We start from the raw sequence: 13,975 nt of genomic DNA on the forward strand, positions 1-13,975 counted from the left end.
GAGTATCTTATTGTCATTTCCTGTTCCCCTTTTTCCTATTCAGGGAACGTGAGCAGCCCTGCTATCGCATGAAGTGAATCTGAACAGCGTTGCTTCAGGCACATTCATGTGAAAGAGTGATCCTCTCCTTTTAGAAGGTGAGAAAATAGGAAAGGTTAGAGCACCTGACAAAAGAGATCTGCGAAGACAAACTGCGGCATTGATTTTGTGACAAAAATCAAACTTTGACCCAATGCCAAAAAAAATATACGGCACTGCAAAATGTGGTGTGTTGTTTTGAAATAAACTGAAGAGAATGAACATCCAGTATGAAAACAAGCTGTGGTTTCGTCACAGAATCAACCTGGAACGGCTTTGAAACCGATAAATGCTCACAAAGCTGAGGACTCATTCATATGTGACTCCCTTACGATTGATGCCATTAAAATTTGCCTCATCTGACGTCCAATTGTAATGCTGTGATATCTGGACACGTTTTTCCAGGCGTATGGACCAGTTTGTTGGCTGCCGGCGGCCTGGTTGGGTGTTAGGTTTGTGCAGGTGTAGGTGTTTGTGAGTCCGTGTCTCGCCTGTCTAAGGTTATCTCATCAAAAGCCGTGGGCTCAGTCAGAGCCGTGCAATCCATAAGTGTCTTTTTTTTTAGCTTGTGTGTCTGTGACAGGTGGAGTGAAGGATGCTCAATATCCCTGAAAAAAAAATATCTTGACATGTGACACCAGAATGTGATTTTAGTCAATGGTGACAAAACTGGATGTAATGATTCATATTCTGCATTATGGTTATAAATGTCAATTACTGCGACTAAACGCTCGAAATCAAACAGAATTTCAGAAGAGAGACTTTTACATAATATTTCTCAACAACCTTTCATGTAGTCAGTTTTTTCCCTACTACTTCTACCACGGCTCCCTTTTACTTCTTGTATTTTACTATTATTATTTATATTTAATCCCCACAAACCTTTTTCTCTAAAACAACATACCTAAACAGCTAAACTGGATTCTCATTGACGGTTTGAAAGAAATACAATTTCCCCATGACATCTTATGTGGGACCGTTATTCTTAAGCTTAACTTTTTTCCTCTCACAATTTTCTTTCGTTTGCTTTTTGGTTACATCGTAGACAACATAACTACTTGGTTATTTTTAGGAACATTTCCTGCTTTGTGTTCAGATTTAACAACATGAACTATGTGCTAGATGCTTGGTTAGGTTTAGAGACCATACCTACATGGTGAGGTTGAGGAAAATGTCCCGGTTCAGGTTAATGGAAGCCCTTTGACAACATGTATGAGGCTTTTTTTATTTTATTTTTTGCATTTTCAGGCCTACATGGGTGACAACACACACTCCCACTAATGGCAACAGTAATGAACAAATGGCATAAAATGTGTTCCCCCCAAATGTGACTGACAATGTTGTCTAGCTGTAGACTAGTCTGACTCACAGAATGCAGATTACAGATATTAACCTGTCAATGGCCACAAATTTCATGCAGTTTTCTGTTCCCCCTTCTGCTGTCTACATGGTACCACCAACTTGACTGAAAACCTCAAATTTGGATGGTTTGGTTCAAGCAGTGAGGCAGCTCTGCCTTACTAACTTTCATGACCCTTCCCTGCATGCCAATCTTCCACCAAGACAAATCCCCTGCCACTATCTGAAGAGGAGACCATTGATATAGCACAGCCCAAGATGAATGGAATTGGTTTAAAGAAAAACAAACAGGCCAGAGCAAGTTTTTATCTCCTACAGCAGACTAATCATGAAGTCCAGTCAGACCAGTCTACACAGCACTGTATCAACGCCTGAGAATGGTCCGGCTACGCAAGACTACATCTACAGAAACTTCATTTTTAGGAGACGGAGCTAATGTTTTCCTCTACAAACTGATCTTTCACAATGTAGCTCCCATTACTGCGATGTCTATATTATGGCATAAACTCATCTGCACCATCCCGTAGGTATTACATCCCATGTTTTAACTTTCAGAAGAAACCACAGAATTCTGCTTAAAAACTTGGTATCTATATGTTTCAGATCCAACTTGTAGCTCACTGGTTCATATCTTTTGTACTCTCAGAAACAAGTTGAACAACAGTGCGTGCAGTTCCCAGGTGGGACCATGTGAACTGTGGCGGGGGGGAAAAAAAATAAAAAAAAGTGTTTGGAATGAAGCAGCCAAAGAGCACGCGTGTCGGATAAAAGGATCAAAAATCAATAGCTGGTCTCATTCTAATACAGTGTGACAATGTGTGACATAAATCCAGCTGGGCTTGTAAATGAGCCAAGTCTCATTGGTATTCCTGGGTGCTACTGCTAGGTAAGAGGTATCGACGAGCAGATGGATGCACGTGGCCTTGGTGCGTGACTCTGGGCTTTACTACAACATACTGCATGTTGTATGTTTGTCCTTCAAGGCGAGTCGGTTAAACCTTTAACGGCTAAGTTTTCTGCATATCTGGTTGTTGTTGTCGATGGTCGGACAGCCGGCCACATTGTCAGACGGATTGATGGCGTCAACGTCGGGGAGGTCGTCAGGGGGCGAATATCAGAATTAAAAAGATGAAAGAGAGGGGAAAGATGCTGACAGGAATGAAAAGGGCATGATGGGAAGGGGGCAGGAGGTGAGATGGAGGAGGGGACTGATTGACGGTGTTATAGCGGCGAAACAAGCTGGCATCGGCCTTCTTTTTTTTTTTTTTTTGCCCTCCTCCACCCATCTGTTCATCAGGATTACTCATAGAGAGGGGAGGAGAGAGGAGAGATCACCGCAACCTGCCAATTCAAACCACCTTTTCTTTTTTTTTTTCCAGTCAAATAAACTGCTGCGATAATGACTCAATGTAAAAAAATAAATTAAAAAATGATGGCTCAGTGCAATATAGTGGATCGCTCTCAGGGGACTGTTCGGGTAACAATGATAGTAATGAAGGGTGGAAGCATTGTAGTGGTGTGTTATGTAATACCCTGCTGCTCTGCTTACTGAGGCTCCCTGCTGAAAGAAAGACGCTTTAAAGGTTTTGCACAAGGTGAATGCAGCACGCCAGGTAGTGGCTTTTTATGTACATTCAACGGTTTACGGCAGTGGGAAACCCCTCGTGTGTGATTCTCAGTGGTACTCTCATATATTAGTGCGTCATTCCCTGCATTTCTTGCGTGTTAAATGGCATCAATGCGCTGCTCTCCGCTGTGTTCGTTCAGCAGCAGGTGATGCCAGGACATGGTGGCTCCTATTTTTTTTCACATGCTGGGAGATCATAGCTCATCTTACCAGGCAGTGGGCATACTGTCGGATCGCCTCGCACCAGCTGATCTTGACTTTTTATCTTCCAAATCATGAGCCTTGACCTACTTCTTTGCACATGCATTCCATCACTTCCCATATGGGTGATTTTTCAGCATCAAAGAACACTTTTATTGGATTTTTTTTGTTTTTTTCCAAGCACAAAACAACAAAACTAACCTACACAAATTCAAATCACAGCCACACAGAGGTTCCACCAAGCGTAAAGCTACAGTCCTTTGCTTTGCTGACTTACTACCCATTGACTGCACACTGCAGATACAAACAAAAGGCACAGCCAAGACTGCAAAGGGCATAAATTAGTCACTGACTCTGACTCACGCTTCAACACTCAGCACTTTCCATCCATGCTAACTGACCTTTCTTATTTGAAGTACAGCCAGCATCTGCAAAGCTTAGAAAAGTCACCGAAAGGTCCTTGGAGGATATTTTCCCAAACGCAGAAATATACTTCAGTTTGTCAGAAACTGATATAATGTATTACTCACGTTTGGTTTAAAATCTAGCCCCTCAGGGCGGTGTAACACAACAGCAGCCGAGACGAAACGCATACACAAAATGCACAAGGGCAGACGTGACATCAGCAAAAAATTGTGCTCCAAGTCCAGAAGCTGTCCTGGACTTGAGGTTAGAGCATCGCAGGACGCATCTCCCTGGCACATTCAGTAACATCAGTGTGTACGTAGTACGCAAGAGCACAGGATAAACAGCTGCAGTGGCATTATGAGTGAGCGAAAGCAAAGGACAAGCAGTTTTTGTTGTCACTGGATCGTGGCGACCTGTTTCTGCTCTACGTAGCAGCATTATAGTGGTGATTACAAGCGGAGTCAATTACAATGAGAGCAAAAGTTTAACCCTCTGAGTCCCAAGCAATTACTGGACTCATTTTGCTCTTTGGTTCATTCTTTACTGCAAAATAAATTCCTAAAGACCACTATGGAAACAGCAGAACCATGGCTAAAGGTAGCAACAAGTCAGTTGTCTTGTGCAGCAAAACAAATCATGACAAAGGAAAAGAGAAGAAGCTCAATTTGAATGTCTTTGATTATTGAATTTACAAAAAAAAAAAACAACTTCTGGAATCAACATGCACAACATTTTTCCACCAAGACTGAAAAGACACAGTGACTCCAGATGCTATAAATATCTAATTACTTAAATTTTTTAACGTGTCTCCTCTCTGCTCTATAAACACAGACTGCAGCCAATAAGTCACTGAATTTTTGTCACATGATTGTCGATCACAGCTGAGTCACACACAACGTGATGACTGTGCCAAGGAGCATGGCATTTTTCGTTTTTTACTGAATCTGGTTAGAACAAATGGACTATTTGTGGTAAATTTTCAATGATCGAGTAAAGCGGTTTTGTTAAAAATATCCCGATCTGGTTATGTATTCCAATGGAACTGTGTGTTACAGATGAGTAGTTCAAAGACTGTACAGTTTGTCGCTATGATAAACAGTGTAGTTTTGGCACACCAACTTGTTTTGTGGTTGAGGATTTTTAGAGTAAAAGATAATAGCAAATGAGTGCAGATAGACACAAATCTTTGACTTACCTGTGTGGATTAAATCTCAGATGCTGTCTGTCCTCAGAAGGTGGTTCTGACCTGCAATGAGGAGGAAGAAAATAACCATGAATGGGGTGTTTGTTTTTTTTAGCCCAGATTGAACAATATGTTACCATCATTTCAAGAGTGTCCACCAGAACAGAAAATTTTGTTAAAACACTTCAAGTGCTGCTTCTATCAAGCTGCATTTATGCAAACTTGCAGCCGCATATTAGATAATCAGTGGCTTTCGCTACAAATGACTGATATGTCAAAGGTGAAACATTTCAAACTGTCCTTGTTTGATATGAAATAATATTTATGAAATTAGCTCATCTAGTGCAAGCAGATAAACGCACTCAAGGAAATCTAATTGACAAAAGGATTGATTTAGTCCTCGAAGCAGACAGACTTCAATTCATTCATCACATAAGTCTGGCGTCACACAGAGTCTCTCTCCAGGGAACCCAGCAAATGATTGCGTCTTGCCCAACACGAGGCCTCCAATCGATAACCAAAATTTCTCCTGTCATTTTTATTACTTTTACCTCCAGCCGAGGGGACCCACACAAATAAAAGGTTACCCACCAACACACACATTGTGCCCCCCCCTCACCAAGCAAGCTTCCCCTTCATGACCGCGAATGCATTATCATAATCTCCAGAGAGAGTCTCCATTCATCTCACATTAGCAAAACAAATGTGACGGACAAAGAGCGGAGGGGCCCATTTAGACGTGGAGCCATTAAAACTGTAGTTAGCTCAGAGGAGAACGATGGTGGATTATGCGAGGAGCCATTAATAAGGTGAGGTTGAGCTGTTTGAACTTATCGGGTAATGTAAAAAAAAAAAAAAGATGAGAAAGGAGGGGGGGGCGTCCGACGACATGGCTGAGTGGCTGTTGTTACAGAATGACCCAACCCAACCCCAAGCTGTGACCCATCAAAGCAGAGCCAGACAAAGAAGGGAAGATTATTTTTTAATGTGCAATATAAGCACCCTTAAAATTAAATTAACCCAGCCCGCTTAGTTTTAATTGAACTGAAAGTGTATCAGCCGAGCGATGTGAAATGTATCAGGATGAATCGGGTGAATTTAAGGTGGACTGATGTGATTCGAACCGAGCCGCATTGATCTTATCTCAGCTGAACTGAAACAAATTGAACCGAGACGAGAAGGAAGGAGATGAGGGGGGAAAGAGAAGAAGAAAAAAAAACAGAGTGTGGGATGTTAATGAATGGAGACAGCAACGCACTGAGACATCAGAAAACTGGCAGGAGAGGCAGAGCAAGGATGATGGAGGAAGGAGTGTCTGAGAGAGAGAGAGAGAAGAGGGGGAACAAACATGAAAAAATGAAGAGTGAGTGGGGATCAGAAACATGCATTATTAACGGGCGAATCTAAAAGCGCTTCATCACCAGAGTGCAGGAGGAGGAGAAGTGGAGGTGGGGGGGAGGTTGGAGAGAGCTGCAGAGAGGGAAGACGACGCCGGCTGGGAGGTGGCGGAAGAGCAAGAGCTGACCCCGTGATCCAGCACGTTACCATGGAGATGACAAAAAGAGACATACAGGCGAGGATGTCGTGCAGCAACGGAGAATGCAACTTCTTTTTAAAGAACTAGCTCAGGATTTTTGGGAAACCTATTTATGGAGTTAGATGAGATGGTCTCCTGTCTCTGCATCAGCTCGTCTTAGCATGAAGCATCTCTTCTTTGAACCCCGAAATCAGCCAAAATTACACCATTCACCACAGCTAAAAACTGAAAGAATCATTAGATTGTCAACATTCTGGGGGGTCCTTCACCTAGTCATCTGTGATGTGTTTCTACATCAGTGTATGTAACCAGATCTAAGCTTTAAATCATATTTTATTAAAATCATGTTATTCTGCATGCATAATGTTTATTAACCTTTTCCCTGAGTACACTCAAATAAAAACAAACAATAAAAATATAAAAATTCAGTGTTTTTCAGAGCAAATGTGAAGCCATGAGCGATTCATCTGCAACCAACAGTCATTTGACAAAAAATCAGGGACTTTTTGGCTAAACTTGGCTGAACTGCAGACTGTGTTGACACAAAGCAGATAGGAGACAAGTATGGAAACAAATTAATAATGTAAATAGTGAAATATCTCCACTATGTACAGATATCTGCATGTAGAATTTAACAAATCTTTAAAATGTATAACTTTGTCACTTAATAAAAAAATAAAATAAAATTCAGGGTTTTTCAGAGCAAACATGAAGCCATGAGTCACTCTCAAAAAAATGTTGTACATGTGGATTCCAGGTTTTTTCAGTTTAAAAAAATAACATAAAGAAATTCAAACCAATTTTCTGTTTTACAATAATCTATGGCCTTATAATTGGGTCATACTGCCCAGAAGACATTTTAAAGTTCTTCCAACCTCTAGTCATGGTCGGACTGTTTCCACTGAGGTGTGGGACTTAAATCAAAGATGTAAAAATGTGACAGGAGCAATAAACTCACAGAAACTTCCTAAAGTTTAGATGATTAATCAGCACAATCATGTGTAAAAATGGCAATTTGACAAGACTACAAGAAGTTAGTTTTTCTAATGGAGAAACAGTCCTGCAGGATGGATGATAAATGAACACATTAAGATACAACATGTTAATTAGTGAGCTGTAGAGGTGCAGGTAGGCGGTTCCTTCACACGGAGCCAAGTGAAGCAGCTGCCAGCTGTAGTTTCATATCTAACTGATATGACAGAGGTAACAGTCTTATCTAACTCTTGACAGTGAATCACTGTATTTTCCAAAAATGTCAAAGTCTTTTCCTGTCAGAAAATCGATCAAATTACCTGTCAGTTCTTCTGGTGTTCACTTTATTTGTGCTGATCTCATGTAATCATTTTCTTTTTGACGAGATATCAAACAGACGCCACGACATCTATTGGTTAAAGGTGTGTGAACTGCATTAACACACGTAAAATATTAAATACAAATCGGTGGAAGGCTGTAAAGTTAGTGTAACTGAACACAGCAAAAACTGTAAAAGGCTTCAGCTAACCAAGTGTGAAGCTACCAGCCGAGCTAATGATTACTGAAATACAGTCGCAGTGTGAAACATATTGATCCCAGCCCACCCTGACTCTGTTCTGAACAAACTTCATTGACAGGAGATGAGTCAAATAAACACTGTACTTGACATAGAGTTGAGTAAATGTTCTGAATCTGTTTGATGAACCTTCAGAAGAAGCAAAAAATAGTCTCAGTAAGGAGATAAAATATCTCTATGACAACAGCATGAATGTGAATTATAAGTTCTGGACAAGGCCTCTGTATGTTTTTACTGTCTGATCACTACGTCTGATTAGTAAAACTCTAGGTGTGGCGCAGCATCGCTTTGATTTACTGCATGTCTCCTGTTTCAATTAGCTTCCTGGGTTTATGGATCCACTGGGAGACGGTAAACTGCACCAATGTTGTGGCTGCGTGTGTGGTACAAAGGGGGGATTTTTTTTTCCTGACTGTGATAGAATAAGTGACCCCAGGCGTGAATAGAAATGTGTAATCCCTCAGGCTGAGGGGCCTCAGCGATCGGCGACGGTAGCAGCTGCCCGAAAAACACACTTAACACAAGCTTCAACTGGCTGGGCTCCCGACCAACTTCTACCTTCATCTGAGTCTGGCCCACAAACACAAGAACATGGAACCCCTACATCATTTCACCCATTCAGTGTGAGCGGATAGGACTTTAGTGTCCAACATGTAATCCCAAGAAAAACTAGATGTAAAGGATGCAGTGCTTGTCTGGTCATCTGAACCCTTTAACCTCCAAGTCTTAATATATAAACTCCTTTCAAAATTATTATCTATTGAAAGGTTGAACACTTTTAGGTAAAAAGTAATAAAAATCCTTTTTATAATTTCATAAATGTTCACAAATTAGATCAGGAAACTTTGTAGCTTACTCTGTAGTTGCAATGTCTGTATTTTGATATAAATTACATCTATGATGGAAGGATTTTAGCTCTAATTTCTAGCCCTAAACATGTTTGTGGCTACTGTATTGTCCTTGTGAATATTTCCTCAATATGCTGATGGAACAAAGTATATAATTCAGATCAGTCACTTCATTCCAAACGACCACTGCAGGGATGGCTGTCTGTAGTCTGAAGTAGCGATAGATCGATTATCGGCCTGGCTGACTATCGATAGATTAAATGCTCAACATCAGTTCTGATTCAACCACCTCTCTTCTGTTTGTTGTGACTCTGTGGTGTCAGAAATGTCTCTCAAACAGAAACTGCAAAAACTGAATAAGAAACACAAGCCGTTGCCACAAACGAGGAAATTAGCTCACAGTGGCTAATGCTAACGGCTAGCAGCTAAATTAGAAGGCAGCCACAGATTAGTGTCTGGAAAACAATAATTGATAAAGTTGTAAGATCTGGACATTAGTGGGCAATAAAAGTAACAGAACATTGAAAGATTAAGAAAACAGAAGAACAGCTGATGTAACTGATCAACCTCAGTCGATCCCATGTAAACAGATCAGACTGTCCTAATTTATTCCCTCCATATTCGGTTATAGTCACCCTTATTAATGATGATGCCGAGTTATGAATGACAGGTTATCTGCTATCACATGCTGTTAAAACATTATATACAACATATAACTGTCCCAAATATTGGATATCGGTCTTTGTTATGTACAAATAATCAGCAATGGACCTAAAAAAATCCCCCTCATATCTGTCGATCCTTAGATTGAAGCCACTTGCTAACTTAATCAGTGAGTTTCTATAATAACCTTCTCTATAAATGGATAAACAATAATAGTGTTATTTGATCATGTAGACCTACTGGCTAAAGAGGCATTTTGACATTTTGCAGGTTGCAAATTGAAATTTTAGAGAGACTTTCTAGATCAACAGTGACGCGTTTGTTCACAGAAATAATTAACATGCTAAAATAAACTGCACTGAATATAATAGAAAGTCACCCAAAAAAACAGTGTCCTGTGTTTACCCACATAGATATGTACAAAATCCAATGTGTTGGTGTAATCAGTAAGGTCTGAAGCTTTAATTAGAAAACTAATTTCAAACAGAGGCTTGGGGGATTCAACGTCTGGTTGGCTATTTGGTGATCTATCCACGCAGAAAGGTCATACTGGTAGTGAAAAATGACGTATTTCCTCACAAACTGCAGGACCGCTGGAGTCGATACTGACATGTGACGGGCTGTCAGCAGAACATGGCCTGTTCCGCACCTACACGTATGAACAGAGACCCTGAGGGGGAAGGGCGCTTGAAAATCAGAGGCAAGGTGAAACGGCAGATAACGTGTTCTTTGATATTTTCTAAAAATAGCAATTTCAGTAATGTCATCTCCTGCCGTTTCCACTGAAGGTCTTTCGTCTGAGGGTCTTCAATTGCAGGATTTAACCAACCGCACAGCTGCGAGGTGCTTTACTGGTAGAAGAGAGTGCATCAACCTTCATGCTGGGACTTACTCGCACCATTAAGAAAAAAGAAAGAAAGAAGTGATCCCATTCACTTTAATCTCACGTGGTCACAGCTGCACTGCCAGACACATGTAGCGACTATAATATCTGCACTTAGCTGCTGCATGAAGCCTTTGTGTTGCCTTCATCACAGCTTTAAGCCTGAGAAGAAAATTTGGTCGGAAATTAATGAGAAAGCCTCCACGAGCGTTACTAATATTAGGAGGCCTCCATCCTCTGTTCTTCTTCTGCCTTTTCCTCTCTGTTTGGTGGAAGATATGCAGTCAATATTGGACGTCTCCCAGGCTTCCTATAGGTCCATACCGCCCGCTGTTTGCGCTCTCTTGTCAACAGGCCTTTTGTTCCTCGCGCTCTCATTTCCAACCTTCTGTTTCTCATCGCCTTCCACTCATTTCCACTCTCGTCCGTCTCCATCTTTGCTTTCCCTTACGCCCCTTTTGTGTTGTCACATAAGATGGTTTCCAAGGGTGCTGCTTTGCACGAGGCATTTTTTTTTTTTCTTTCTGCACATTTCTGACATGTCACTGATGGCCGAGTCTCGCTCTGCTGAGTTCTCGTGCTATTCTGCCTAACTGTCACCATAGTGATAGTAGTCGCAGATTGTACAGCCTCGTTTCTTGAGTACGGGTGATGCGATCAGGAATTTTGGGGGCTGATCGCCCATTGGTGGAAGCAAGATCAACCAATAACCAACATGCGGGGTCTATGTGAAGCCTTCCGTTTGTGGTGTACAATTATTAATTCATTCAATTGTTCTTAACATTGAATATTTGGTATTAAAACTCAAAGATGAGAAAGAATCATGAATTAAAAAATGGCAGCTTGTGCAGAATATTCCACTCTCTCCATGCAAGTTAGCCGCCTATGCTCGGTTACTGGGGACAACTTAGAGCTTAACAAATCCAGCTTACTCGTGGAATCAAAAATGAACATGCACAAGAAACCAAGTCGGAATAATAAATTACACCGAGGCAACATAAATCTATTCCTATAGATGCATCAAAAAGCAGGGACTTTATAAATTTACTCCACTTTTAACTGTATAAAAAGATGCAACAAAAAAGACGACACCAAAAATATAGCTTCAGATTAAAGACCTGAGTGAGTGGCTGAACAGTAATGCTCTTTCTCTCTCAATTTCAATTCAGGTTGCTTTTTTTGGCAAATACATAAATAAATCAAGTGGACAGTATTGCCAAAGGATCAAGGACAATTTGAAAAATGATGTTACAGAACAAACAAAACATGTCTATCATTCATCAAGGAAACAAAACCCAAAATACATACAAGTAAAAACAGCAAATCTGAGCATTCAGTTATCCAGCACATCTCTTCTTCTCTCTGCCTTAGCAGCTATAGTTATTCTATAACGTGACTAATCGTCAAATGGTTGTTGGTGTTGAAATGTTGTGGCTGCTTTCTTGGGAACACATTTTACAAATTGCAATTGTCTTTTTCCAGACATGCGTCAAAGTGGTGAATTTAGAGCAGGGGTGTCCAATCCTGGACCTCGAGGGCCACAGTCCTGCATGTTTTAGATGTTTCCCTCTTCCAATACACCTGATTCAAATGATCAGTTACCAGGCTTCTGCAGAACTTTGATGATGAGCTGATCATTTGAATCAGGTGTGTTGGAAGAGGGAAACATGCAGGATTGTGGCCCTCGAGGACCAGGATTGGAGACCCCTGATTTAGAGAAACTGTTTAAGCTGCATGCAGAGAAGCTGTCTCGCAAGTTTCCTCTATGGACGCTGTATCAAAACAATATCGGCCCATAGGAATCAACAGCCTGTGGATCGGAGTGTCCTTAGCCTTGTGTCTTGTTGTAGAAGACAGAAGACAGGGATATGGTAGAACCAACTGGTGTCCATTTGTAGGTGCTTTTATATCGTAACACTTCCTGTCTGGTGCTTGTGACTGGTTGAGTTCCCTCATGTTAATTATAGTTGATCTCAGTTTAACTATTAAAAGCTGTGGTGCCAGATTATGTTTGAGATCCACAATGAAAGCAATTCAATCTTTTTGTTGCATTTGCAGCCTTTTACTTGCATTTTTTTTTTTTTTAAAGAAGAGCGCTAGACGGATGCAGCAGCTGTTGTATCTCTTGCAGAGAACCTCATAGAAACACACCCAAACATGGTGCCTCATTCATTGCAGGGGTCTGTGTTCTGTAATGGAAGTCAAACGTCGGAAAAAGGTCCTCGGAGTGCACGTTTGCGTTAAATGAGGTTTTGTAGCCTTGGGACGCAACCCCCCCCAACCCTCCCTCCCTGCACAGCCTGCAGAAATCCACAAATTAACATAGAAATCAAACTCTATGGCGGGCCTGTCTCTCACTGTGGCTGATTTAAAGGAGTCACACGGTGAAGTATTTCATCTGCATTCATGGTGAATGTGCTTTTTCTCTCCAGTCGGTGTGTTTCTTCTTCTGCTCCAGACCTCCCACTCTTCCCTCTGTCATGTTTCTGCTCCCTCACTTTGATGCTCTCCTTCTGCTGGAGCTTTAAAATGAGTCTGATGATTGGATCGGATCCCCAGAGATCTCATACCTGGACGTTTTGAACAATACGCTCGAGCTTAGCAGAGGATCAGCGGCAGAAAAATGCTACTTCCTACTGTTCCCTAATCTTGATTTATCTTCCTCTACATGTGTGTGTGTGACATTCTCGATGACTCCATTGTGTGCAGTGTTGAGTGGGAACTGCCAGGATTGTCCCTTTAACCTCTGGAGGGAAAGAAAAGGGGAAAGAAAACTTTGGGGAGGCAGTAAATCTCTGTGATTAAACCCAGCTCCTCTTTTTGTGTGGGACTGGACTGTGTGTGTGTTGTCTGTCATCTGAAGGATGCTCCCAGACTGTTAAAATTAAAAACCTTTGGAACAGTCATGGCAACCAACCCCTCCCTCTCTCTTGGTCTCCGTCTCTAACGCACACAAACGTTAAAAGGGAATGTATGGGTTTGAACTACTTCAAACGCAGCTGGAAAGGCCAACCTGACACCAGCTTGTGGCATTTTTCAAAGCAGCCATACCTTTTTAGAAAGAACTCAAACTATTTTATCATTTTCATCCAAAACTGTAAAGTGTTTTCAGAGCTTTGTGAAAGTAAAAAAACTATACTACTACTAAACTATACTACTAAATTATAGTAACAGGAACCCAGGAGTGCTTTGAAGCAAGACTTCAGCTTCAGTTTTATTTCTTGATCTGTTTCAAACCCTGAAAGTGTTTCAGTCCACTAAGAACTTTCAAGGTGGAGTGTTTCGTCCAAAAATACCATGGATTGGTTGATGCTCTGAATCCCAAGCACACTGTGGGGTTTTCTTTTTGTTGTTTTTTTTTGCCCCTGCCACATTTTGATTCACTGTAGGCTCATTTTTCACTGCAATATAAAGTCTAGCACCTCTATGGAAACAGCACAACCATGACTAGAAGTAGAGGGAACTCAGAAGTGTCCTCTGTGCAGCATGACACATTTAAAATGCCATAAATCAAAAAAAAAAAAGAACAAAACTTTAACTTAATAAACTATTTATTTTGCAAAAAAAAAAAGGAATATATGGAACATTTGTGCCCAATGTATAACTAATACTAAAAAACAAATTCTGAGTCTGGGTGCC

At 41.0% G+C, this 13,975-nt stretch overlaps 1 protein-coding gene across 1 annotated transcript in view; it reads right to left on the reverse strand.

The window, feature by feature from the left end:
* The window catches only part of nrcama (neuronal cell adhesion molecule a), a 39,525-nt gene extending 34,605 nt beyond the window's left edge, over positions 1-4,920 (reverse strand). The window contains exon 1 of the mRNA XM_008278911.1: positions 4,869-4,920. The gene's annotated coding sequence lies outside the window, so the exon portion shown is untranslated. The remainder of the gene's footprint in view (positions 1-4,868) is intronic.
* Between the last annotated feature and the right edge of the window lie 9,055 nt (positions 4,921-13,975).

This window comes from Stegastes partitus, unplaced genomic scaffold (genome assembly GCF_000690725.1).
Source record: "Stegastes partitus isolate 25-593 unplaced genomic scaffold, Stegastes_partitus-1.0.2 Scaffold137, whole genome shotgun sequence".
Classification (NCBI taxonomy): Eukaryota; Metazoa; Chordata; class Actinopteri; family Pomacentridae; genus Stegastes; species Stegastes partitus.